Raw genomic sequence first — 25,505 nt, forward strand, 5'->3', positions numbered from 1 at the left:
GCACAACAACAGGGGGTGACAACCAGACCCAGTAACAAGACCTCTAAAATGTTAAGGATACACATTTCTTAGTGTTCCTTGAAATTTTACAACAAAATAGTTGAGACAATTTCCAAGTCATTTTTATTTAAACTATTTTAGCATAAAATTTGAAATTATCCTTAAAGAGATCCTATACTGCCAGGAAGACAAACCCGTTTTCCTGGAACTATAGAGTTAATAAGTCCCCCCCGTTCCTCGCCCCTCCCCACCTTCAGCCACTTACCTTAATCCATCACCATGCACCCTCGGCACTGGTGACCTCTCTTCCCCTGCCGACATCAGCTCCCAAGTGGAGCCGAATACGCATGCGCCAGAGGCGTGCAAGCATTCAAACCCGCCCATAGGAAAGCATTACTCAATTCTTTCCTATGGGGATCTTATTTGACGCTGGACTCCATGAGGACGTCCTGCCTCATTTCAGTGTGATTTACTCACTGAGAATCACGGAAGCAGCCTCTAGTGGCTGTCAGGGAGATAGCCACTAGAGGCTGGATTAACCCTCAATGTAAACACAGCAGTTTTTGAAACTGCTATGTTTTCAGCTGCAGGGTTAAAACTAGGGAACCTGGCACCCAGACTACTTCATTGAGCTGAAGTGGTCTGGGTGCCTATAGTGGTCCTTTAAATTTTCAACAAATCACATTTCAGTGAATAACCAAATTTACCTGCATATTGACGTTTACTTATCTAAGCCCCAGAAAATTATATATATATATATATATATATATATATATATATATATATATATACACACAATTCCCAAATAACTTACCAATCATTGCATGTAGTTTTCATGAAATGCAATTGTACATTGAAAATAAAAAAGTCAATGGACCTTGTTATTTTAGACTCCCCCAGACCATTGATTGTGTGTACCACGTAAAAATCAAGACCAGATGAAAAAGCAAAACACTGGAATTTACAGGTTTGGAAAAACATTGTCTAGTCTGGTGGATTTCTATTACTCCTGCATAACACTGGTGGAAGAACTAGTGAATTGGGGAAAACATATGCTCCTTTTCTGAATTCCAGACATTTTGTGTGACAGTGTGAAGGGTGTATTCATGACACTTTGCCCCTCTGACAAAACAGAAAACATGATATCTAAACATCATTTCCAAACAGTTACATCACTTTATGACAACTTACACATCAGCCTACAAGTACTTTTAGCAGTATAATGACACAAGGCAAGGATTGTCAAGGAATGGTTCCTGAAATAGAACAGTTAATATAGATTATGGCAGTGATCTGCTCAGTGACCAGATTTCAACAGTGACCAGATCCAACTGACCTGGCATGAGATGATGCATGCTAATCAAAGTATAGACTAACTGCAAACAAACAATACAACCGTTGGAGGTATTGTGGAAGGCAGGAGTCAACCAGGCACAATAAAAATGTTTTCAATATCTTCGAGTATTTTATGTATTTTGCATCAGTGATATCTGATGCTATTTCGATTGTTAATAAATTTGTTTTTACTACTTTCAAGTGGCCATAATTGAAGGCCTAATAAAGGCCTAACAACTGTTCAGATTTTGGTAAGACAGTCACAATTTTCAACTTGGTTGCCTGATGTCCTGCATTTGTACTCAACAAGCATAGCACGAGTGCATCATTCGATGTGTTCACACTATTCTCAGGACAATAGGACAAAGCAGAGATCAATGAAACCGTACTCCCAGCAGGGTTTGCCCTCAGTGGGCTGGTCTGGATGATGGCCAGGTAGCCGGTCGTTCATTCCTGGAAATACTTTTGCCCGGCCCCTTTCACCCCCTCCAACCAACATCCCGATTCTCAGAATGCCGGAATTGGGAGGTTTGCCTAATATACTGAAACTTGTATTCACCTATTCCCTGGATGGCTTCATATTTTTCTCTTCTTTGTTATTCATCATGTGTCTCTCTATATATTTTGTGTGGCGATTATGTTGTATATTAGCACTCTGCAGTTACTACATGCTCCCATGTACCAAATCACATAACATGGCTGAAACATGCAACTTCCTTAACATTTTTATCCGTTTACTTTGTCTGCAAATATCCTACTGGTGTTCCCCTACTTGTTTTCTTTTTCCTGCTTTCTCCATTTATGGTATCTGCTATTAAGAGTGATGAATACCCTCAAACTGATAAAAATTTATTTTATGAATTGCAATACAAATACAAGACAGCAGTCATAAGACAAATGTCTTATTTATAAAGGCTTCCAAGAGTGCTAAGACCAAAGCTTTTGCTATTGTCGCTTGTGTATTAACCTTAGCTATTCAATCTGACCATGCAAATAAAGTCAGCTGCGCTATCCTGTTCTTGGTTTCATGTCCACTGAGTGATAAACAGAAGACACATAATTGATGTTTACGGGCTCGAACGCACCTCCTAGCAGGTGCTCAGCTTCTGAAACGCTTTCACTGCCGATACATTCCGAAGGCCACAGGTGGAAGTTAATTAATCCAAGGTTTATGGGCCTCAGCGAAGACACAAAGTGTAGATAATCGAAATAGATTGACAAGGCCAGTAATTATTTTGTGATGGTGATTGCCTTAAGTAAAATGCATTGAAGGCAAAACTTTTAAATGAAAAGCTATTTTGTTGTTCCCCTCTCTTCTCTTTATTTAATCTTCTCCTGCAGGGCCCCTTCCCTTACTCCTTCCTGTCTCCTATTACAAGATCTTATTCATAGCTTCCAGCATTTTTTGTTTTCTTTTCCACATGTAAACTAAATTTGTTAGTGGAAGGTGCTGATCCCTTCTCTTCTCCCAAAGCCGTCTTTTGCCTGCAACCTGACGTCAGTGGAATTGTGGTTTTTCACAGCCCTTTCTAAAACTGACAACCTTATCATCAACAAAGGTCCGACAGCAGCACCTGTAACAGGTTAATAGATGTTGTTTTATTAAATCAAGGCTATATTTTACCATAGTATTGGCACAGTGCTTATGAATCACACCCATATGGAATTTGGAGAAGGACTTAAAAGTTTAATGTATGAAAAAAAAAATATACATTGATATGAAGTGCCTTTATTGGAAAAACATCTACAACTGCATTCATTGGGAGGATACATTTATAGAACTGTAGCCTGCATTATTCCAGATTAACTTCAAAAAGGGATTGCAGAACCATTGCATTACGCATCTGCAGCACATTGCATTGAGAGGGGTAACTAGAGAAAATCTTACATATATTTTAGTTCTACGGATAAAGCGTAAGAATTATTTGTAAATCAAATTCAAACGGGAATTCTGAGGAAAACAAGCTTTTCAAACACTTCAATATTTTTACATAAACTTTAAAAATGATTTAATATTTAGAAAAAATATTTTTATATTCTGATCATTTTTGTTAATATATTGATATATTTATATAGGTCATATTTTTTTATATCTTGAAAAAAAATCATTGAAAAAGTTTAGCTAAAAATATTAAATAATTAGAAAAATATTAAACTGAGACCTTTGCAAAATTTACATGAAAGTTAAAGATGTAAAAATGCATGTGAACATCAGTCATTTAGGAAAATAAAGTCGTAAGCATGAAGTGAAAAATTTTCTCTGCAAGGAAAAGATACGTAAGTAAGCATATGTTCATATCTTAACTGATGAAACTGTGAATGTTAATTATGTTATTTCACTTTGAATTATTTAAAATCAGTATCAAATTCAAATAGGCAGTAACACAAAAGCTAAGGACTTGTTACATTTCCAGGACAATTCTATTTTGCTTTTTCTTGTGAATAATGGAATTTATTCAGTACACGGCCAATTTCGGTTTCCCAACTAAGACATAAATATTTGACTCAGCTCACTCATCAAATCAAATTACCTTACACCAAAGAACTACCAGTCAGTGGCTGGTCTGTTACTCTCATATTCTTTTAGTAGAGGTGGTCACAAAAGGCAAATAAATCACCCTCCTTCCTCTGAGAATGTCTTCTGCCAATTTCTGGTGTAATATCTCTTGTGGTAAGTAATAAGTAGTGGATGCAGCATCTTGATATAGGAACAAATTATGTTTTTTTTTTCCAGTTATATAACAGAGTTTATTTGAAATATTTTTTTTAGGTTCTTGAATATTTAACCAAAGTATAAAAATGCAGAAGGGAGTAAAACTGAAAAACTTTTGACAAAATAATTATGACTTTCAGGATTTGGATCTAAATAGATTCAATCATATGACATATGTAAATCATTTAACTATAAAAAAAGAATTTAAAATAAAACAATTGTAACCATGCAGCTAGTACCTACTATTGCTAGAAAAATCCCCAACTGAGCCGTGCGGTCAACTGAAATAAAAAAATATGGGCCTCAATTTAATTATTTTGGATACATTTTTCAAATGATCACAATATGCAAGAAATACTTTTCAAATGATTTATCTACAGATGTCCCTTTTAAGGTCTACGGGAGCTTTTGTAGATAAATAATTTGAAAATATATTTTTAAATAGATTATTTGAAAAGCTTATCCAACAACATTAAATGGAGGGCATGGTTAGTAACGTCCTTAGTCTTCAAACCTCATCTGAACGTGTAGGACTCAGATAAGGATAAGCCAGGACCAAAAACAATGCTTACCTAACCCTGGTACATACCTTGGAAATTGCCAGATTTGATCTAATAGGTATGAATATAGAGCCAAAATACAGAATTTTCAGGGCTAACCTCTCTTTGCCAGATTGTAGATAGCAATGCTTTTTATTTACCTCAACACACTTGCTGGCCTTACTTTTTGGTTTGCTTTACTTACTTTTAAACCAAGGTCATCTCATTCCCCTGCTGACTTTGAAACTCTTTACTCTACATTTCCCGAATAATAATAATAATAACAACAAAGTATTTAACCAGGTAAGGTACGTACATTCAGAGTACTCTGGTGTTCAAGTACGTCCTGGGGATGATACCTTAGCCCAACATCCAGGGGTTGTTACTATTACCCAATTTAACGGTACTCATTTTATCTACCTCGGAAGGATAAAAGGCAGAGTCAACCCTAAGGAGATTTGAACCTGCTACCCAAGGGCTGAATAGTTTCTACTGATGATGTATTATCTGAATAGAATCTAGTATTTGGGGAATTGACCCGCCAATATTCCGAGGTATATAAATATCAGTGGGGAGACAAAGTTTAATGTTTGTAAATACTTGTTTTTGTATTTATACTTGCATTTGTGATTATATTCAAGAACTATACGTCCTCATTTATTTTCTAAGTGATCTAATTTTCAAATTTTTACTATTTAAGATTTCGATTCTAAAAATGTGGTCACTGTAAACAAAATGTATCCTTGTGAAATTATCTTTTTTGTTTAAAATAACATTTCACCACTACTGAAAGGAGACCCTGTTGTGCAAGATGCAGGCAACTGTCACCAAATGCCTGGAGGGCAACCAGATGTTCTGTTATACACAGCATGGTTTTACAACTGCATGATCCTGTCAGACTAACTTGATCTTTTTCTTTGATGAACTTACCGGGTAAATTGTCAGGAAAAAAAAAAATCTCTGTCTGTCTAGAGATTGCCAAGCACTTGACAGCTTTTCAAGTAAAAGACTCATTAAAATGTTAGCACTTTAAATTAATCTACACTGTCTGAATATGTGCATAAAAAAGCAAAACCGAAACCAGTAAGTATATTTAACATGATCGCTGAAGGGGTTATGTGTTATGATAGAGTAAATAGAAGCTTATAGAATATAAATAGAGCGAATGATGGGGAAACACGAAGGTAGGGCTGGGGTTGGTTTGTCAATAAAAATTACACGTAAGAAAACACAAGGAGAAAGGAGAATCCAAGATGGTAGTTGATGTGAACAGACAAACTATATGGATTTAAGGTTTTTTTTTTTTTTTTTTTTTACTGTCTCAAGCTACAGCTGTTTAAGATATGGGGCTTCTTAATCTCTCAAGGATGGAGGCAATTGTCCAAGTTCTGAACCAAAACAAAACCTAGAACTAGCTATATGTGTTTGTTTGACTGTAATGTAACAGTTTATCTTTAAGTGCTCCCATACATATTACATACTGATTTTTTAAAGGATATTATTTTAATATCATATATGTGCAAGTAACGCAACATTAAGTGTGAAAAAAATGTTAAAAATAGGGGGGGGGGGAGGGGAGGTGCTGTTTTCAAATGTTTTCTTATAATAATATTACACAACCAGCGCAACTAAATAAAAAGAGCTCAAAATAGGTACATCAGTATCAGTCCTTATTGTTCAATGCCTCGTACCTCTAGGATCTTAACACATTTTTGGAAGTTTATGCTAAGACTATACCAGCCCCCCACAATGCTATACTAACACTACTATGCTTACACAAATTCTAACTGTATACCTGATCATACTTTAACCCTAACCCTACTCTATCTCTAACCCACCATTAACCCTTACCCTAATACTAACCATACATAAGTTCTAACCCTACCCTAACACTAACCCTACCATAGACAGACCCTTGACCTTAACCCTATTTCTAATATCAGTGCTGATATCAGCAGATTTGTTTCCTAGTTAAAACTGTAGCAGTTGGTAAAACCCAGCACTGATCACAATGCTGGGAAAACCCGTCCTTAACCTCCTGCCAGGTCAGAATCACCAAAGCTGGGTGTGATCACTCAGCTGCTGTGTGCTCAATTTATTTAAGGGGCATATAGCTCATCGGCCAGCCTGGGCCACTAAATGTGGCAGGATTTAACCCTACTCACACCAACCATAAGGTTAGGACTTATCAATATGTCCTAACAGCATTATAGCCCAATATATAGGACGTAATGAGAAGTTCTAATATCGCAAAGTGGTATATTTGATCACAGTAATAGTAATCAAAAGCAAATACTAACATAGACTTCATAGATGTATGTTTAACAGGTAATCAGGCTGGTTTGGGGGCATCCAGGCAATCAACAGGCTGGTAACAAAGGGAGGTAAGCCTGCTGAAAGCAGAAACCATTTGAGAATAAAGATACAATTACATGAACATCTTGAGATATATGTTACTCTATCCTATGCAGGTCATCTCCATGCCTCAATCATACAGGTTGTTTATGGCACTAACCGTATAACCCCCAGCCTGACCACCATGTATTTATGAAGATATACACCTATGTTACTGCACTCTATTGCCATTTAAGGTATTTCCCGCGGAGAGTAGTATTTACTTATTTATAAAAAGGATGGATACACTGAGATTTCTCTCGTTTTCAAGTATGTCCTGGGTCTTTGTCCATAAAACATTGCATGGTTACAATATATTACAAAATATAATAAATATATAATATTACATAAATACAATATACAAATTATATATATATATATATATATATATATATACATACATACATACATACACACATATATAAATGTAATACATAACAGTAGATTGTATTGTTGACAATAAGCAAACATACAAATACAAAATTAGTACTAAATGACATTGCCAACTAACAACACACACTGACGTGTGTTAAAATGTCAGGTATCTACTCTTTCTCCAATGTTGCTAACTGTAATGATTCACAGGAGCGATGGGGACCTGCGACTACTCCCAGTCTACTCCTACCTATACCATTTATTATACTTGCTGCAATAAAACTTATGCTTACCTAAAATGTCAGGTATCATACAGTTGTGCTCAAACGTTTGCTTACCCTTGGAGAATTGGTAATATATGTACCATTTTTAAAGAAAACATGAGTGAGCAGGCAAAACCCATTTCTTTTATTTCTTCTGGAATTCATATTCAACTGTAGGTTATAACAGAATTGCACAATCATAAAACAAAACATTGTAACAAAGAAAAAAAACAAAATGACCCCTGTGCAAAAGTCTGTAATACCCTTAGTTTTTAATACTGTGTATTTCCCCCTTTAGCATCAATGACAACATGCAGTCTTTTGTAATAGTTGTCTATGAGGGCCCTAATTCGTGCAGGTGGTATACCAGCCGATTTGTCTTGGTAAAATGCCTCCAGGTCATGCAAAGTATTTGGTCATCTTGAATGAACCGCACGTCTGATATCACCACAGATTGGCTCGATATATTAAGGTAAGGAGAGTATGATGGCCACTCCAGAACCTTCACGTTATTCTGCTGTAACCACTTGGAGGGTCAACTTGGCCATGTGCTTAGGGTCATTGTCATGCTGGAAAGTCCAAGAGCATCCCATGTGCAGCCTTCGTGCACAAGAATGCAAATTGTCTGCCAGTATTTTCTGATAATGTGCTGCATTTATCTTGCCATCAATTTTCACAAGATTCCCTGCTTCTTTAGTGCCCCCCCCCCTCCCAAACATCAGTAAGCCCACATAATGCTTCACAGTAGGGATGGCATTCTTTTCACTATAGGCCTTGACCCATCTCCAAACTTAGTGCTTATGGTTGTGACCATAAAGCTCTATTTTGGTCTTGTCACTCCAAATTACAGTGTACTAGAATCACACTGGCACTGGCGCAGTAAAGGCTTCTTCCTGGCAACTCAACCATGCCGCTAATTTTTGTTTAAGTATCGTTGTATTGTGCTCCTTGATACAACCACACCGTCTTTTTCCAGAGCAGCCTGTATTTCTCCTGAAATTACCTGTGGGTTCTTCTTCTATCCCGAACAATTCTTCTGGCAGTTGCGTCTGAAATCTTTCTTGGTCTACCTTACCTTGGCTTGGTATCAAAAGATCCCCAAATGTTCCACTTCTTAATAAGCGATTGAACAGTACTGACTAAAATTTTCACTAACATTTTATATCCTTTTCCATCTTTATAAAGTTCCGTTACCTTGTTATGCAGGTCTTTTGACAGTTCTTTTCTGATCCCCATGGCTCAGTATCTAGCCTGCTCAGTACCTCCACGTGAGAGCTAACTAACTCTTTGACTATTCATACACAGACACTAATTGCAATTTAAAAAGCCACAGATGTGGGGAATTAATCTTTAATTGCCATTTGAACCTGCGTGTCACCTTGGGTGTCTGTAACAAGGCCACACATTGAAGTAAACTTTGGATCAGGGCCTTTTAGGTGATTTCTGTTATCATTATGATTTAAAAAGGAGCCAAACAACTGTGTGATAATAAATGGCTTCATATGATCACTAGCCTTCAATAAAAGAAATTGTTTTGCATGATCAGTCAAATTTTCAAAATCAATGCCAAAATTTCACAAGTTCTGCCAGGGTATGCAAACTTTTGAGCACAACAATATATAATATACCTGCACATTTTAAGTGCATGTATTATTTATATGTACATATGCATACAAAAACTATTTTGTAAACATCATAACATAGCATTTTAATTAACATTTCTTCTTTGAAATCCAATGTGCTTTAAAAAAAATGAGTAATTAAGTAGAGATAAAGAGGGTTACAGGAGCAGTGTTAAGGAAACATTCTGCTAATATACATATATAATTAGATTGTTATATTATTATTATTATTATTGTATTATTTATAAAGACACAGCAAATTCCATAGCACTGTACAATGGGTGGACTAACAGACACGTAATTGTAACCAGACAAATGGACGCACAGGAACAGTGGGATTGAGGGCTCTGCTCAATGAGCTTACATGCTAGAGGGAGTGGGCTATAGTGACGCAAAGGGTATATGTAGGGGTAATGACATAGGTTGCTAGAAAAGTATTAACTGAGAACTTAGGTTATTTTTGACAGTTGCAGTAGAGGAGTCATGGGGGTGTAAGGAGGCGAATGAAAACCCGCTAACAGTTTAAAAGATATGCTTTCCTGAAGAAGTGTGTTTTCAGAGATGTTTTGAAGGAGTGGAGGCTGGGTGAAAATCTAAAGGAGAAGGGAATGGAGTTCCACAGAAAAGGTGCAGCTCTGGAGAAGTTTTGGAGGCGAACATCAGATGTGGGAGTACAGACAGAGGATAGACGTAGGTCTTCGGCAGAGCGCAGGGGACTCGATGGGACATAATTGTGTATTAGGGAGGATAGGTAGGTTGGAGCAGCATTATGTAGGGACTTGTAAGCAATCTAGCCCTTAAATCGAGCCCTATATCTAACTGGAAGTCAATGTAGGGACTGACAGAGGGGGAGGCATGGGAGGTGGGAGCAGACAGGAAAATGAGCTTCGCAGCTACATTTATTATAGATTGCAGTGGTGCAATCTGGGAACACGTAGGACCACTGAGAAGGGGATTGCAATAGTCAAGGCAAGAAAGAACAACGGCATGGACCAGCACCTTAGCCGCGTCTGGTTTTAAATAGGGGCGGATGTGAGCTATGTTTTTGAGTTGGAAGCGGCAGGATTTGGCGATTGACTTGACATGAGGGGTAAAGGAGAAGTTAGAGTCAAAGAGAACACCTAGGCAGCGAGCCTGCAAGGTAGAGGTGATGGTTAGAGCAGGGGTTCTCAACCCAGTCCTCAGGACCCCCTCTAAGGTGTTTAGAAAAAGGGAAAAAAAACACCTTACACTCCAAGGTGTTTTTTTTTTTCTTTTTCTAAACACCTTAGACACACCCAGGTAATCCCTAAACCCTGGACTGGTAGGGGGTCCTTGAGGACAAGGTTGAGAACCCCTGTCTTAGAGGGAGACAGACACGGGAGTAGCAACACGTGAGGAAGGAAAGACCAGAAGTACTGTTTTGGACAGGTTGAGTTTAAGAAAGTGGGCAGCCATCCAATTGGAAATCGCAGAAAGGCAGTCATAGACATGAGTCAAAATGGGCGGAGAGAGATCAGGAGAGGACCGATAGATTTGTGTGTCATCTGCATATAAATGATAATGGAAGCCAAAGAAGCTGAAGTTTACCAAGGGAGGCAGTGTAGACTGAGAGCAATAGGGTACCAAGGACAGAACCTTGGGGAATGCCAACAGAGCTTGTAAAACTAAATATCCTTTATAATTCAATCAATTATAGATTATAGCATCTTTATAAAGGATAAGCTATTTAAGAATGTAATTAACATTAACGCTGTCAGGGCACTGGCCAAAGGGCCATAATCTGCAATTGTTCATATTTCATATATTTTCTTAAACACTGCTACTTTTGTTTCCAAAGTAATTTTGCTAACTCCATTAACTTTGAACAATAAAGGAAAACACAAATGTCCAGTATGACAGGACAAATAGCATTTACGATTGCAGATAATGAATAATGTGGAATCTCAAGGTCCCTACCAGGGCCTTAAGTGTTTAGACATTTAAAACACCCTCCCTTAAATTGGTCAATATATGACTGCATGGTTTTAACACTAGCAAGCATATTTATATATCTACATATATAATGAAACTTGTGATCTCACATTAATCACTACAATGGATGTCTGTGTTTGAACTGACAAATTGAGCTTATCAGAAGGGCCATAAATTAATAGAAGCAAGGGGTAAAGCGTACATAAAGGGATCAATGACAGCCTATGATAACAAGGATAAGAAAAACAAAGTGGTCTGCACACATCTGGTATATGGACCCATTAAATGTTTCCAAGGGCCATTGCACCCTGACATAAAGCTGAAATCTTCATGCTTTCATGTAAAAGTAATTTTACTAAGCATTATTTTACATTTTCAGTTACATTCCTTGCTCTCTGTCAACATAGGATAATATGTCATTGTGACAACATTTGCCATACCCACCAAGTTCATTCAACTCCTGTTGTTTCTGTCACTGAAATGTTTGAGATATATCGATATTTTACACATTTCTAACTCTGGTTATTTCTAGCTATGGGGCTTTTGGATTGCTTCTATGATTAAAACAGTCATTTTAGAAAGTCTGTTACCAGTCACTTCCTATGGTTTCTAATATTTATTCATTTACAAAATATTTTACCAGGAAGGATACATTGAGATGTCTCTCATTTTCAAATATGTCCTGGGTCAACAAACACTGCATCGGTACAATAGGGTACAATATAATATTACAAAAAAATTATATATATATATATATATATAAATTTAACACATAACAGGTAATAAATATATTCAACCATGACAGGTGCATTCTGTGCTGAGGTATATTGCCATAGATCTCTTAAAAGATTTTAGGTTGAATGAAGATTTGACTGTGTATCTGAGGTTATTCCATAATGCAGTGCTCTGTAGGAAAAGGAGGATTGAGCCACTTTATTTTTGTATTGCGGTATGCTAAATATCGTGCTAGTACTGGATCGGAGATTATAGGAGGTGGGAACAGCAGGGGAGAGCATTCTACTCCGGTAGGATGGGGGCTTCCCAGAAATGCTCTTATGCACAAGGCTGGAAAGATGAAGGGTATGTCAGGATTCCAGCGATAGCCAGTTTAGCCATTATATGTTACTTATCCCTATATTTAGCAAAAATGCATTTGCGAGTTGTGAAAAATTTAATTTAATGTAGGAATCCACATCTCTTTATCCTGCTACTGTCTCCCTCCATCTTAGTTGCCTGTCAGTCATTGTTATAGGATCTGTGCTTTATACTTGGCAGCCAGCATACAGAGAAGAGGAGAAATGAAACATTTTGCCAAGGTAAGTATAACAACCCTACACGTAGTGCTTAAATCTATACTATCCAATGAGAGGAACAAAGGATAGCAGCATAATACTGGACCTTAGAGTAGCCGGACTAACTATAGTAGATGGACTTAAAAAGCCAAGAAATAAAGCAAGGTGAGGGATTCCAGAAGTACAAGAAGTACGTCTTGCAGAGTAGTTGAGCAAGCCAAATTGGAAAACCACAATATCACAGAATATAGAACGTGCACTTGGGATCACAAGAGAACCGTAACAGGGCAATGAACAGATGTAAAGCTCAAGTATTTATAGGCCTATGGCGTTTCCTTGATAGCCATGTTCCAAAATGTGAATGGGTGTCAGGAATGAGGTGGTTTTGTATAAAGTAATGGAGAGGGTTTCCTGAATTTATTTACACTACATCATTTAGTTATATATAACAAAACACTTGGATCACTAAGCTTATACCACATGCATAATTTGTGTCCCTATCAAAAAGACTACAAACTATTAGTATATAATATGGTGTGAGAGTTACTACTTACAAATGAGTCCAACAATCTGTACAACAAAATATACAAGAGATAACAAACTTTCATAGTTAATAAATGTGCTTTATTTAAGTGTATATGATGATTATGATTAACATTAAACTACATACCATGCATTCAAACATGGCATGATTTCAGGATAATGCAGTTCTTGGCAATGCTCACATCACATCACAGTCATGCTCGAACAAGGTGGGATTTTAGTAAATCCAAACTGACTTTCCACCAGCTGCAAAGTACTGGCAGATTAAAAACATGTAATTGACAGCTAAAGTTAGATTTATTAAAGGCACAATTTAGTCCCAGTTTAAAAAAAATAATAAAAAAGAAAGAAATCCCGCAAGTATCTATATGTAATCCCTTGGGGTGTTAGATATAATAAGCAGGACTTTTAATGGAATGCTGACAGTTATTTACCATTTAAGACTATTTAACCTGCTCAGTGATAGATTGACCTGCAAATTGTCACAACATTTTTTTCATGTGATAGCTTTAACCAGTTGCCAAACAGTTAAATACTAGGCACTTTCAGTTTGTGACCTATTTGATTGATCCTTCACAGATTTACTTTAAACTCAAAAATAAGTACTTTGGGGGGGGGGGGGGGGGGGGGGCTAGCAGATGCCATATCTGTCAGCTCCTGAAAATACAAACACAATCCGCTCGATATCGCAAAAACTAAATGCCATCCAGGCACAAAACCCACAGTACTGAACAGGGGAGACCATCCCGCATCACCCGATGCCCTTCCGGTATACCCCAAGGCAGGCCAAGCCGAAAAGCAAAGTTCGGGCCTACTACACACCGAGCAGCCGTGGCCTGGAGTACCTGCTGGGTGGAGAGGACGCCTGGAATGCCGGGGGAGAGCTGCAACAGGACTCAGAGTACGAAAGCACGGAGATGGGACGCAGATCACAAAGATCCCAACAAGGTACTGCCACAGAACAGCCTGACATAGGCACTTTATTCCAACGACAGGCACCCGCCAAAATGGCGGCCGAACAAGGCCCAGACCTCCCACACACGGCTACCCCCACAGATCAAACCTCCCAGGGAGTCACACAAGGGGCCATGCAACCTAAACAAACCACGCTGCCCAAACCCACACCCCAGCAGGGAACCACAGATCTGGCTACCAAGCAGGACCTGCAGCAACTGCAAACCATGCTGCAGGACATACAACGCTTGCTGGCAGCAGACCAGCACCTGCGCTCAAAACGAGCATGCAACAGATCACAGAGAAAGTTGTCAATACAGAGAGTGAAGTTAGAATGATCCAGGGAGAAATCTCCACGCTAAAGGGGTCATTCCTCCAGTTGCAACACAGCCATCAACTCCTGACAGTACAAGTGGCAGCACAAGAGGATAAAAACCGACACAATCACATTAAAATCAGAGGCATAACAGCCTCAGTAAACAAAGAGGACCTACCACACTATATTAGGAGATTCATGCAATCACTACTACCACCCGCAATGGCAAGGAAGCTCACATTCGCGGGGATATACCGCTTACCAACACCTCCCAGAGCCGCCACCACGCTTGCTGGAGATGTCATCATCCGCTGTGTCCTACCCCAAGACAAGGGGCACATCATGAATGCAATCAAAGGCAAGACTCCACTGGATTTCGAAGAGTACCAACTAACCTTCTATCAGGACTTAACCAAAACCACTCTCCAATGGAGAAAATCACTCAGTGAACTCACCAGTCAGCTGCGTTCAGCGGGGATACCATACCACTGGGGTAACCCACGCTCATTACTAGTCACCCACAAAGGGACCACACACAAACTCTCCTCGGGGACTGAAGCACCCGCACTTCTAACGAAGCTGGGTCTCCCGAACAAACCCGACCAAAACACCGCCCAAGCCTGGAACCCAGCAACCGCGGAAATATTCATATATATACTCTATTGAGCTCAAGCCAACTACACCTCTACCGAGAGGTAGAGCATACTGAAGACTTATTCACAGGACTTAACAACCAGCATTGAAACCTCTACCAAACCCATACTGACCCAAGCAAGGAACCAGAACCAGGACCAGCCCGCTGATAACACTCACACTGGGCCAGACCTCCGCAACCGACCCATGACCTAGGTAACAAAACCACAATCTCATACGTTAGCTACACATATTCTAAACCTTACTCAACACCTAGGATTATCTGCTTGTTATAACTAAAAGAAAAAATTGTGCTAAGCTCTGACACATGCATTGTATATTCTTTGTTGAAATCTGTTAATACCTGCTATTATGCATATGGTAAACCTATTGTGGGTTTGCAGCACGCAAAAATAAAGCATTTAAAAAAAAAAAAAAACTACTTTGGAAATCCCTTTGTCAATGTGTCTTCATCGAAGACAGCAAAATAATATCAGGATGGTTAAAACTGCCTGAATGCTTTTTAGTTTGTTTTAGAACTTCTGTTTTCAGATTTAAGGTCTACATTATCAAAGATTATTACACTTTAAGTCGTAATAGGTAGTGCCCCAATTAACCTTCAAGACTGATCTTAAAGAGATACTCCAGACAACTAAAGCAGAAGGGATTCATGCGTGAAGAGGGTTTCCTTTTACAATCAGAACAGATTTCAATACAAATGGCTGTAAATCAAATAGGTCCTGTTACTTCCTGGTTTGGTTTGCTAACCTGAGCTAAACGCAAGAGTCAGGCAATTGCCCAGAGCAACTTCTCATTGAGCTGCACTGGGAAAGCTGTGATTGGTCAGCCACAAAAAGAGATACAAACATTGAGACACATGCAGATGCACAGACACACAAATACAAAAAAAACACACTTGTAGATGCACAGACACAGAACTACAAACACTGACACAAACAAACATATATACATTCAGATACAGACAAAGACATACATACAGACACAAAAAGACACATATACAGATCCCCCTCTCCCCCTCTGCCTCGCGTTGCTTGGTGAGTGTTAGCTGGGAGGAAGTGACAGGCTCTCACTTCCTTCCAGCACTGTTATATTACAGTGGCTGGTCGCCCTGGTAAAGTGTCGCAGAGCACAACCTGGCCCCTGATGGCCCATTGGCCCTCAGCATGTGTACTACAGTGCAGCCGCACTGGCGGTAGTTCCGCCATTACTGCTAATTTTATGCATACCCCTTGGGGAACTGGTTTGTACCCCTGGGCATATGCGTACCACAGGTTGGGAACCATTGCTCTAGAAAGTTGGGCTTCATAAATGCATGGTGAGAAGAAAGCCATTGCTTTCAAATTCCATTTGAAAGGTTCTCTGACGCAGCCAAAATTTAACGTTTTGGCTACAGCACAAAAAGCTATTTATGGTTCAAAGCCAACAATACTTATTGCCCAATACATGCCCACAGTGGCAAGTTTGGATATTCTTTACCATCTCTCTTCTTCGTTGATACTGGTCACTTTCCTGACCAAGTAAACAGTGGAACTACGGGGTACAATTAATGAGAAAATAAGCTTTTGGTATTCATATATTGGACACTTGAGTCTTAACTAAATATTTTTAGATCATCTTTTCAAATGATCACAATCTGTAAGAAAACATTTCAAATAATGTATTCAGAAAAATGTCCATGGCTTTTAATGGGAAGATCAGTGTGAAGGACAGCCTGGCACCCCGACTGGGTACCTCTATCAAGCTCACCTCCTAGCTCTCCTCTGGGACACAGGAGTGCTTCAGCCCCTCCCAAAGATCTCTGTGCCTGGGAGATAATTGAGTTAAAGACCGGTAAGCTAATTATTTCCCAGTAACAGAGAAGCAAACACAAAAACATAAAATATAAAAATACCCCAAAACATCACAAAAATACGCAGCAACCCCACATAACACACATCCCCATACAGCCCCAATCTGAGCGCCAAAGCTCCCCAAACAGTGCCCAGATCCATGCAGGGCAGGGGAAACGCCACCATGTCAAAGTTCTGACCGTCCACACCCATGGTGCTATGCCCTAAATAGTTCAAGGTTGTTTGGTGCTTTTGCCAGTCAACCCTCGGGAGCTCCCGTAGCCACAAGAATTCAGGATCGTAAATTAAAGCAAATATGCTTGTCCATTGTGCATTTCATGTGATTTGTGATTCATCTACATTTCGGCCTGGAATTCGGACCCAATCAGCCCACATTCAGACAGATTGCAGTTCAGGACAAAACAAATCTTGAAGCCTAGGATCCTTATTGCAAACTGAGCTATATGGCATATTTGATGTTAGCACTGTGTTTTAGCGACTGGGTGCAGTCTAATTGTGAGAGAGTCAGATTTTACCCAGGCTCTTTGCATCACCATGCAAGATAAATGACTAAAAACTATACACAGAAAAAAACAAAAACCTGAAGTTAGTGAATTTAAGGGGTAGTCAACCCAGACCATAGGAGACATTTTTATGTCTTTGGTAGCTGACTTTTTTTTCTACGCAATAAGTATATTTCTGAGTCTTTATTCCCAAAGACTAATGCTTCCAGTATGCAAAGTCACTCTTTGTTCTGTCTTTGGAATATGTCTATTGTTCTTGGATCTCTGTAACCCAAAAGCATATTGAGGCACAAAGCGAGTGAGTCCGTTAATACTGTCCCCATATATCATGTATGCATTATGTATTATGTCTGCAATTCTAAATGTGAAGAAGGATAGAGTTTGCAACTGTCTACTGAAAAGAGGGCTTTCATTTTCCTAATTTGAAAGTAAAGTTTCTTATCATATGGCAGCAAAATGTTTCTAGCTAAGCGTTTTCTGGTTATCCTCCCTCCGAATATATCCAGCCAAGTCCTGGGGATTTCTTTTTATTGTAGCAACATTTGAAATGCATATTTCTTAATGCATTTTGATCAGGCGATCTTCGAAACATCTGCACAAATTGGTGAGCTGCCCAGGAATTATAATTAGTTTTTATTCAGCTTGTGGATATAAATATGGTGAGCCAGGTTTATACCTGAAATGTTATCAGATGTACCAAGACCTACTTAGAGTATTCTCTCAAGATTTATATCACATAACACTGTCAGAATACCAGAGGGTTTGCCCGATCTCAGAAAAATATCAAAATACATAAGAGTTTATTCACTAAACGGTGAACAGAGCTGAATTAAAAACATACAATTTGTGCAAAACAGCTGATTTAAATTTAAAAAAGCCTATTTTAGCCCATGTTTTGCAATTTAGTTTTCAGTTCATTACAATTCACATTTTTAATAAACGAATGTCTTAAGTGACTGTATAGCTTTAATATAGAGTGATGTATTTTATATGGGTAAACCTACATCTTTAATCTACATCTCAATGTAATAGGGGTACGGAGGATTATAAAAAGTGTCCTTTGTGGCAGCATAGTAGGGCATTACAGATTTTATTTTGATATTATCCAACTTTTTAATGTTCAATTAAACTATACAACACTCTGCTATCACTTCAAGGAATTGGCTGACAGGCATAATGGGATACTTCAAGCAATATAACTACAGCTCAGTGCAGTGGCTTTGCAGTTGCTGCAAGTCTATGGCCACAACAGGGTTTCCAACAGTCCCACTTTCATCGGACATTTTGGAGTCGTCGCGATTTAGTTTCCTGATGCCCCACATCCAGGGACACCAGGGAACCATCCTCAGGCAGAAAAGCTCGACCATTCATCATTATCAGACGTGCCCGCACTGTGCAGCAGGGACTAGTACCATTTAGATGGCGCTTTAGTAAGGTCTTTCTGCAAGGTCTTGCAAGTAGGGATCCAACTTGAAACATAATAAATACAGTGAGGGGAAAAAAAAAGTATTTGATTCCCTGCTGATTTTGAATGTTTGTCCACTGACAAAGAAATGATCAGTCTATAATTTTAATGGGAGGTGTATTTTAACAGTGAAAGAAAGAATAACAAAACAAACAAAAAAATCCAGAAAAACGCATGTCAAAAAAGTTATAAATTGATTTGCATGTCAAAGAGTAAAAATAAAGTATTTGATCCCCTATCAATCAGCAAGATTTCTGGCTCCCAGGTGTCTTTTATACAGGTAACGAGCTGAGATAAGGAGCACTAACTTAAAAGGAGTGCTCCCAATCTCAGCTCGTTACTTGTATAAAAGACACCAGTCCACAGAAGCAATCAATCAATCAGATTCCAAACTGTCCACCATGGCCAAGACCAAAGAGCTGTCCACGGATGTCAGGGACAAGATTGTAGACCTACACAAGGCTGGAATGGTCTACAAGACCATCGCCAAGCAGCTTGGTGAGAAGGTGACAACAGTTGGTGTGACTATTCGCAAATGGAAGAAACACAAAATAACTGGCAGTCTCCCTCGGTCTGGTGCTCTATGCAAGATCTCACCTTGTGGAGTTTCAATGATCATGAGAACCCTGAGGAATCAGCCTAGAACTATGCAGGAGGATCTTGTTAATAATCTGAAGGCAGCTGGGACCATAGTCACCAAGAAAACAATTGGTAACACACTATGTCGTGAAGGACTGAAATACGGCTACACCCGCAAGGTCCCCCTACTCAAGAAAGCACATGTACAGGCCCGTCTGAAGTTTGCCAATGAACATCTGAAAGATTAAGAGGAGAATTGGGTGAAAATGTTGTGGTTAGATGAGACCAAAATCAAGCTCTTTGGCATCAACTCAACTCAACTCGCCATGTTTGGAGGAGGAGGAATGCTGCCTATGACCCCAAGAAAACCATCCCCACAGTCAAACATGCTGGTGGGAATATTATGCATTGGGGGTGTTTTTCTGATAAGTGGACAGGACAACTGCACTGTATCAAAGGGACGATGGACGGGGCTATGTACAGTCAAATCTTGGGTCAGGGCATGGAAAATGGGTCGTGGATGGGTATTCCAGCATGACAATGACCCAAAACAGACAGCCAAGGGAACAAAGGAGTTCCCTCCTAGTGGCTCAAGAAGAAGCACATTAAGGTCCTGGAGTGGCCTACCTAGTCTTCATCCTGGAGTGGCCTACCTAGCCTAATCCCATAGAAAATCTGTGAAGGGAGCTGAAGGTTCGAGTTGCCAAACATCAGCCTCGAAACCCTAGTGACTTGGAGAGGATCTGCAAAGAGGAGTGGGACAAAATCCCTCCTGAGATGTGTGCAAACCTGGTGGCCAACTACAATATTGGACATAATATTTCACAGTTAGTCCAATAAAAAGGGTATTATTGCATACTGCAATATTCTGGTATTTTTATATATATATATATATATATATATATATATTCATATGCATAGTCAATATAATGTTAAACACAGATCTACACACACCAGTCAAATCGTCAAAAAGACGTCAAAAAGACTCACAGAAAGCTCACATTTTGAGAGATTGTGGGTGGGCATATACAAAAGAGTTCAACAAAGAACCACCACCTTGTTGCCTCATTATTCCATTTTAAACATGGATTCCTCTTCTTCCATTTTAAACATGGATCTTGTTTATGTCTGCTGTATACAACAGCTTTGAAACACAACTCAGGAAGAGATGCAAAGCCAGTGAACCATTAATGGTCATCTGTTTCAATGTTAATACAACTCATCAGCATGACGTTGGTCACTGGCTTGCTATTGAGGCTTGGCATTACACAAATGTGTGTGTGTGTGTGTGTGTGTGTGTGTGTGTGTGTGTGTGAGACGCCAAACCTCAATAGCAAGCCAGTGACCAACATCATGCTGATGAGTTTTGTTTTTTACATTGCTTCTATTTTTTTTTACATTTTTGTTATTATTATAATTATTTTAAAAAAGGAACTGCTCTATATAATACAGCACACTACTTCAAAGATGCGTATCTATTTACCAATTTTACCGTTGGGCTTTACACAAAACTTAAACTTTTGTCTCTTTAATTGATAAGCAATGGTTCTAACAGACATTATTACATTCTCTATGTATCACTGTTATTATTATAAAACCCCGATGAAAGTATTCAGAGAACCTTTAGGTGGTTTACAAGAGCTGGAGAATGATACCCAAAATACCCAGCCATTCGCAGGGCACAGAACGCATATCACACTTAAAGGGAATCCTTCCATTACATTCTGTGACTGCATGCATTTCAATACTGACATTACTGTTCGAGAGCCTAGCATTTTGTTCTAACATTTATTTTTGCATTTTTCTTTTGGAAGATAGGAGCACATATGGTTAATCACATTTTTTCCCAACCCAGCAAGTTCATTTCTTATACCTTAAAAAAAGATATACCTTTGATCCTTTTGCCAGCAGCAGAACATATATTAAAATTGATGTGGCTGGCTGGAAGTTCAGTGAGTTCACCACACAATTTAAAGCCGTTCAAATACATTATTAACCCCATCAAAATTGTCAGCATGCTGCAATTGTTATGATAACAAGTTAATTAACTAACCTTGATTCTTCATGGTTAAAACTGCAATTCTTCCAGCTGGCAAAGTTACCCTTATCAGCATGACCATTGCAGAAGTACATATAGAGTATAGCTCCTGCCAGACACCCATTTTTCTCAATGTCTTTTGACAAGTATAGGCAATCTTCGGCACTCCAGATGTTTTGGACAACACTTACCATAATGCTTTGCCAGCATTATGGCTGTAAGAGCATTGTGGAAGATGTAGTCTACAACATTTAGAGTGCTGAAGGTTGCCTATCCCTCTGACCTATAAAAAAAAAAAGTCAAATTCCCACCGATAGGGGTTCATCTGTAAAGCTGAAATAGACATTATCTTACTATTTTAAGATGTTAATGGGGACAATTCATTTGGGGAAAAAATATGGTATAGTGCAGTAATCAAACTTTGTGCAACAGTAGTTTATTGTGAAAATATAGTATAAAAAAGGTGTTACAACACTCCTGTAGGTTTCTCCTTGTATGTCACACCAGGCTTATTAACCCCTGAGGTAGGACATTGTCCAATTTTAGAGCAAAACAAAAACTTGTATGTGTGCTATGTTTTTGTTCAATAATAAGTTTTATTTTCTCATTAAGTGCACACACTTGTCTTATATCTTTATATATATATATATATATATATATATATATATATATATATATATATATAGTATGAATAAAATAAATAAAAAAGAAAACAAAAACAAAGCATTATTTAGGAATTGTGCTTATAATAATTTCTACATAACGAGTGCAACTAAAGAAAGATACTATGAAATAAATTCACGCGTTAGTCCTGATTGTTAAGTGCTTCATATAAAGTGAAAAGTCATACTTGAAAACGAGAGAAATAGCAGTGTTTCTTTCCTGGTAAAATATTTAATAAATAAAATATTTTATAAATAAATAATAAATGCCTCATATAGCTAAAATTGTTGGCAGATACAGGACGAATATTGTAAGCGGTGAATTCTGGTTTTAAAAAATAAACTTTTGCGAAATATAGTATGCAGGAACTGCAATATATAGTATGCAACTGGAACGGGAACTTTAATAGCAGTCGCAGAATCCAAAACTTTAATAAATAAAAAATACACTATTTATGAGCGTTAAAATAAACCTCAAGTTTACTCGTTGATTGCATTAATTTGGAAATAAAATATAGCAAAATATAGCATACTACAGTCAGGTAGAGAAATATATTATTATTAGCATGCACTCACGTTTGATGGAGCGTTATGAAACTAAGCACTTGTTATGGCTGTGGAACTTCTAAAAGTGGCAATATACTTTTATTCATAGGTTGGTACTTCTATTAATTATATTGATAGGAAACACACACAAAAAAAAAAAAAACCAATAAAACAACAATGGTCCAGTTTACTCGAATGATTAACATAGTGTGTATGTTGCTTATTCAGGGTAGCACACTCAATTTAAGAATTGTAGGTATTTCAAAATAAAGAATTAAAATAAAATGTAAAAATAATTAAGAAGAGCAAAATAAAGTACCCTAGTAGCAAAAAACAACAAATAAAATGTGATAACATTCACATGGTGTAGAGCCTGTGAATTGGCTCGGAGTGTAACAGCTTGGGTGTCTTGGTCTAGAAGGCAAACACCAAAACACCCCTCAGGAATGAATCCACATGAATATAGCCATACAGAACCAGACATCAGTTTATAAAAGGTATATTTATTACATAAAACTGATTTAAAACAAACAGACATAATTACTGCTAAAATATCTTGCTGTCTGTGTTGTGGTCCCTTGAGACACATTTTGCTCCTTCCAAGCTTTCTCAATTGGATTCAATCCTTCTAACTGAGTATGCTTGGAAGGAGTGAAATGCCTGGTATGTAAAGAATACTATAATTCATTGTCACTTTTTGTTCACTAGGGAAGCTACAGATCCATCAAGGGACATTCAGAGAAGATTATTGTTATATAATTTTGTAATGCATTATATCCTTAGTACATTATAAAATGGGTAACTACAGCCTAGATTGACCCTTTAATTATACCTCCTGGAGAAACCATTCACACACTTATGCATAAGGTAAACCAAGTAAACTGGCTTGGATTTCCACTTTGAGAATCCAGCTTAAACCACAAGCATTCCTTACTTATTATCATACCTGGCAACTTTCCGAATTTGGCATAAAGACATTGCAGGTACTTGTTTACCAAGTCGGTACTGGTGGAGTTCATCATTGCAAAAAAAATTACCATCACCTTCCTACATTCATAATAAGAGAAAGCAAGATAGCACTCACTAACTTGACACATGTTGATACAAACAAAATAAACAAAGGTTAATAAGAACCAATATCTAAAATAACACTGTCATTTACTATGTATTGAAAAACTGAAAGAAAGTACTCACTGGCGCATGAGGTGCCATCTATTTGTGTGGCTTTTAACATTCTTTATTCCATAATATGAGACCTTAGGAATGTTGCACGTTAGAATGATAGAATACTGAAACTTCTAATTTACAATAAGCATAGCTCAAGAATCGTATTTAGATATGCGTTTGAATACATGTGTGTGTATTTGAAATCCACCACCAGCTACGAAAAGTATTTGCTTATAGTAGCATCTCACCCTACAAAATGACGTGTTCTGTTATAGAGAATAAATTCACAACGCTAACAATTTCTTTTGGAGAATAACATTCTTCCATATTTATAACACTACAAAATATAAAAATAAAAAAATAAATACTTCAAACAATTTTATTAAGTTTCCCTGAACAATGCATTAAACAGACCTACGTGTATGATGAAAGCTGCTCAATGAATGCACCACTGCATTTTCATGTTACAAATCAATGCTATGTAATTTTTGTCTGATAAGAATGAAATGAGAGCGATGGTTAAAAAGCATGAAAATCTACAGTTGAAAAGAAAGTCATATAACATTGTAATTAAATCAAATGTAATGCCACTTTTAAAAAAAATATAGTTTGTGTGTAGTCATTGCAGCAACAATATGAGATGGTAAATGCATAAGTTTGTTTTGGTAACCAGCAATTACCTTTTTTCTCTGATAATTAAAGGCTGGGGAAGAGGCATGTTGCTTTAGCAATTTCAGGAATGTCTGATGTTCCGCCAACACCAGCAATAAGTTATTATCGTACTCATTAGTGGGTATATCAATCATGAAAGTCACTATCTGGATTCAACCCTAGTGAGAAAAAAAATGAATTTTCTTTCATAAAACATCAAACTAAAAAGGTTTAATAGGACAGCACATTAAAAACAAGGAGGCAATGCTATACAGGTGAACACAGGTTTATGTCTGTATTAAAAAAGCATATTCATCTCTTTCAATGGCTCAGTAATTTTAAATAGCATAGGTCTGGCCCAACCATTTAGGTAAAACAGGCAGCCATCAGAGGGTTTTTTAGTGAGGGATGGTAGGCTGGGACTATTAGGTGGGTAGAACAAGTCTCTATTTTGCCCTACTCCTATACTCCAGACAGCATTTGATGTAGGACACCCTAAGAGGAAGGAGCAGAAAAAAGGCAATTAACAGAGTTGTGGTGCTGACATATGCTGCAAAAGCAAAAAAAAACTAAAGGCTGCATAATTAGTTGGGAATAACATGAGTGGTTCACATAAAGCAGAGGTGCCCAAAAGGTAGGGTCCCAGATGTTTTGAAACTACAGGTTCCATGATGCTTTGCCATTCTAGAGCATTCAAAAGGCATTCAGAGCATCATGGGGTTTGTAGTGCTACATCATCTGGGGATTTACCTTTTGGACTCCCTGACAAAGGGTAGCTGCAGGAAGGGGTGATTGGCACAATGGTAAAAAAGTGGAAAGATTCAAGTAGAAAAAGAGTCTATAATATGAATAATATACTGACATGTTAATGTAAAATGTATGACAGGCTAAGTACTATAGGAGCTAAAAAGCCATAAATCCATATATATCAATGCAAAAATAAAAATATTATATGTAAATAATAAATATGTCCTACTGTGAACCAATAATATATTTGCCACAATAAATCACCACTGGCAAGATGGGGACATGGGTTCAGTTATTTATGTCAACTTCTGACCATGCCATCAGTGTGTTGTGAAAGAATTATG

At 38.0% G+C, this 25,505-nt stretch overlaps 1 protein-coding gene across 1 annotated transcript in view; it reads right to left on the bottom strand.

Annotated features, from left to right (window-relative positions):
• Nucleotides 1–25,505, bottom strand: part of CFAP299 (cilia and flagella associated protein 299) — a 534,984-nt gene that overhangs the window by 224,930 nt on the left and 284,549 nt on the right. The window lies entirely within an intron of this gene.

Source organism: Pelobates fuscus, chromosome 6 (assembly GCF_036172605.1).
Source record: "Pelobates fuscus isolate aPelFus1 chromosome 6, aPelFus1.pri, whole genome shotgun sequence".
Taxonomy (NCBI): Eukaryota; Metazoa; Chordata; class Amphibia; order Anura; family Pelobatidae; genus Pelobates; species Pelobates fuscus.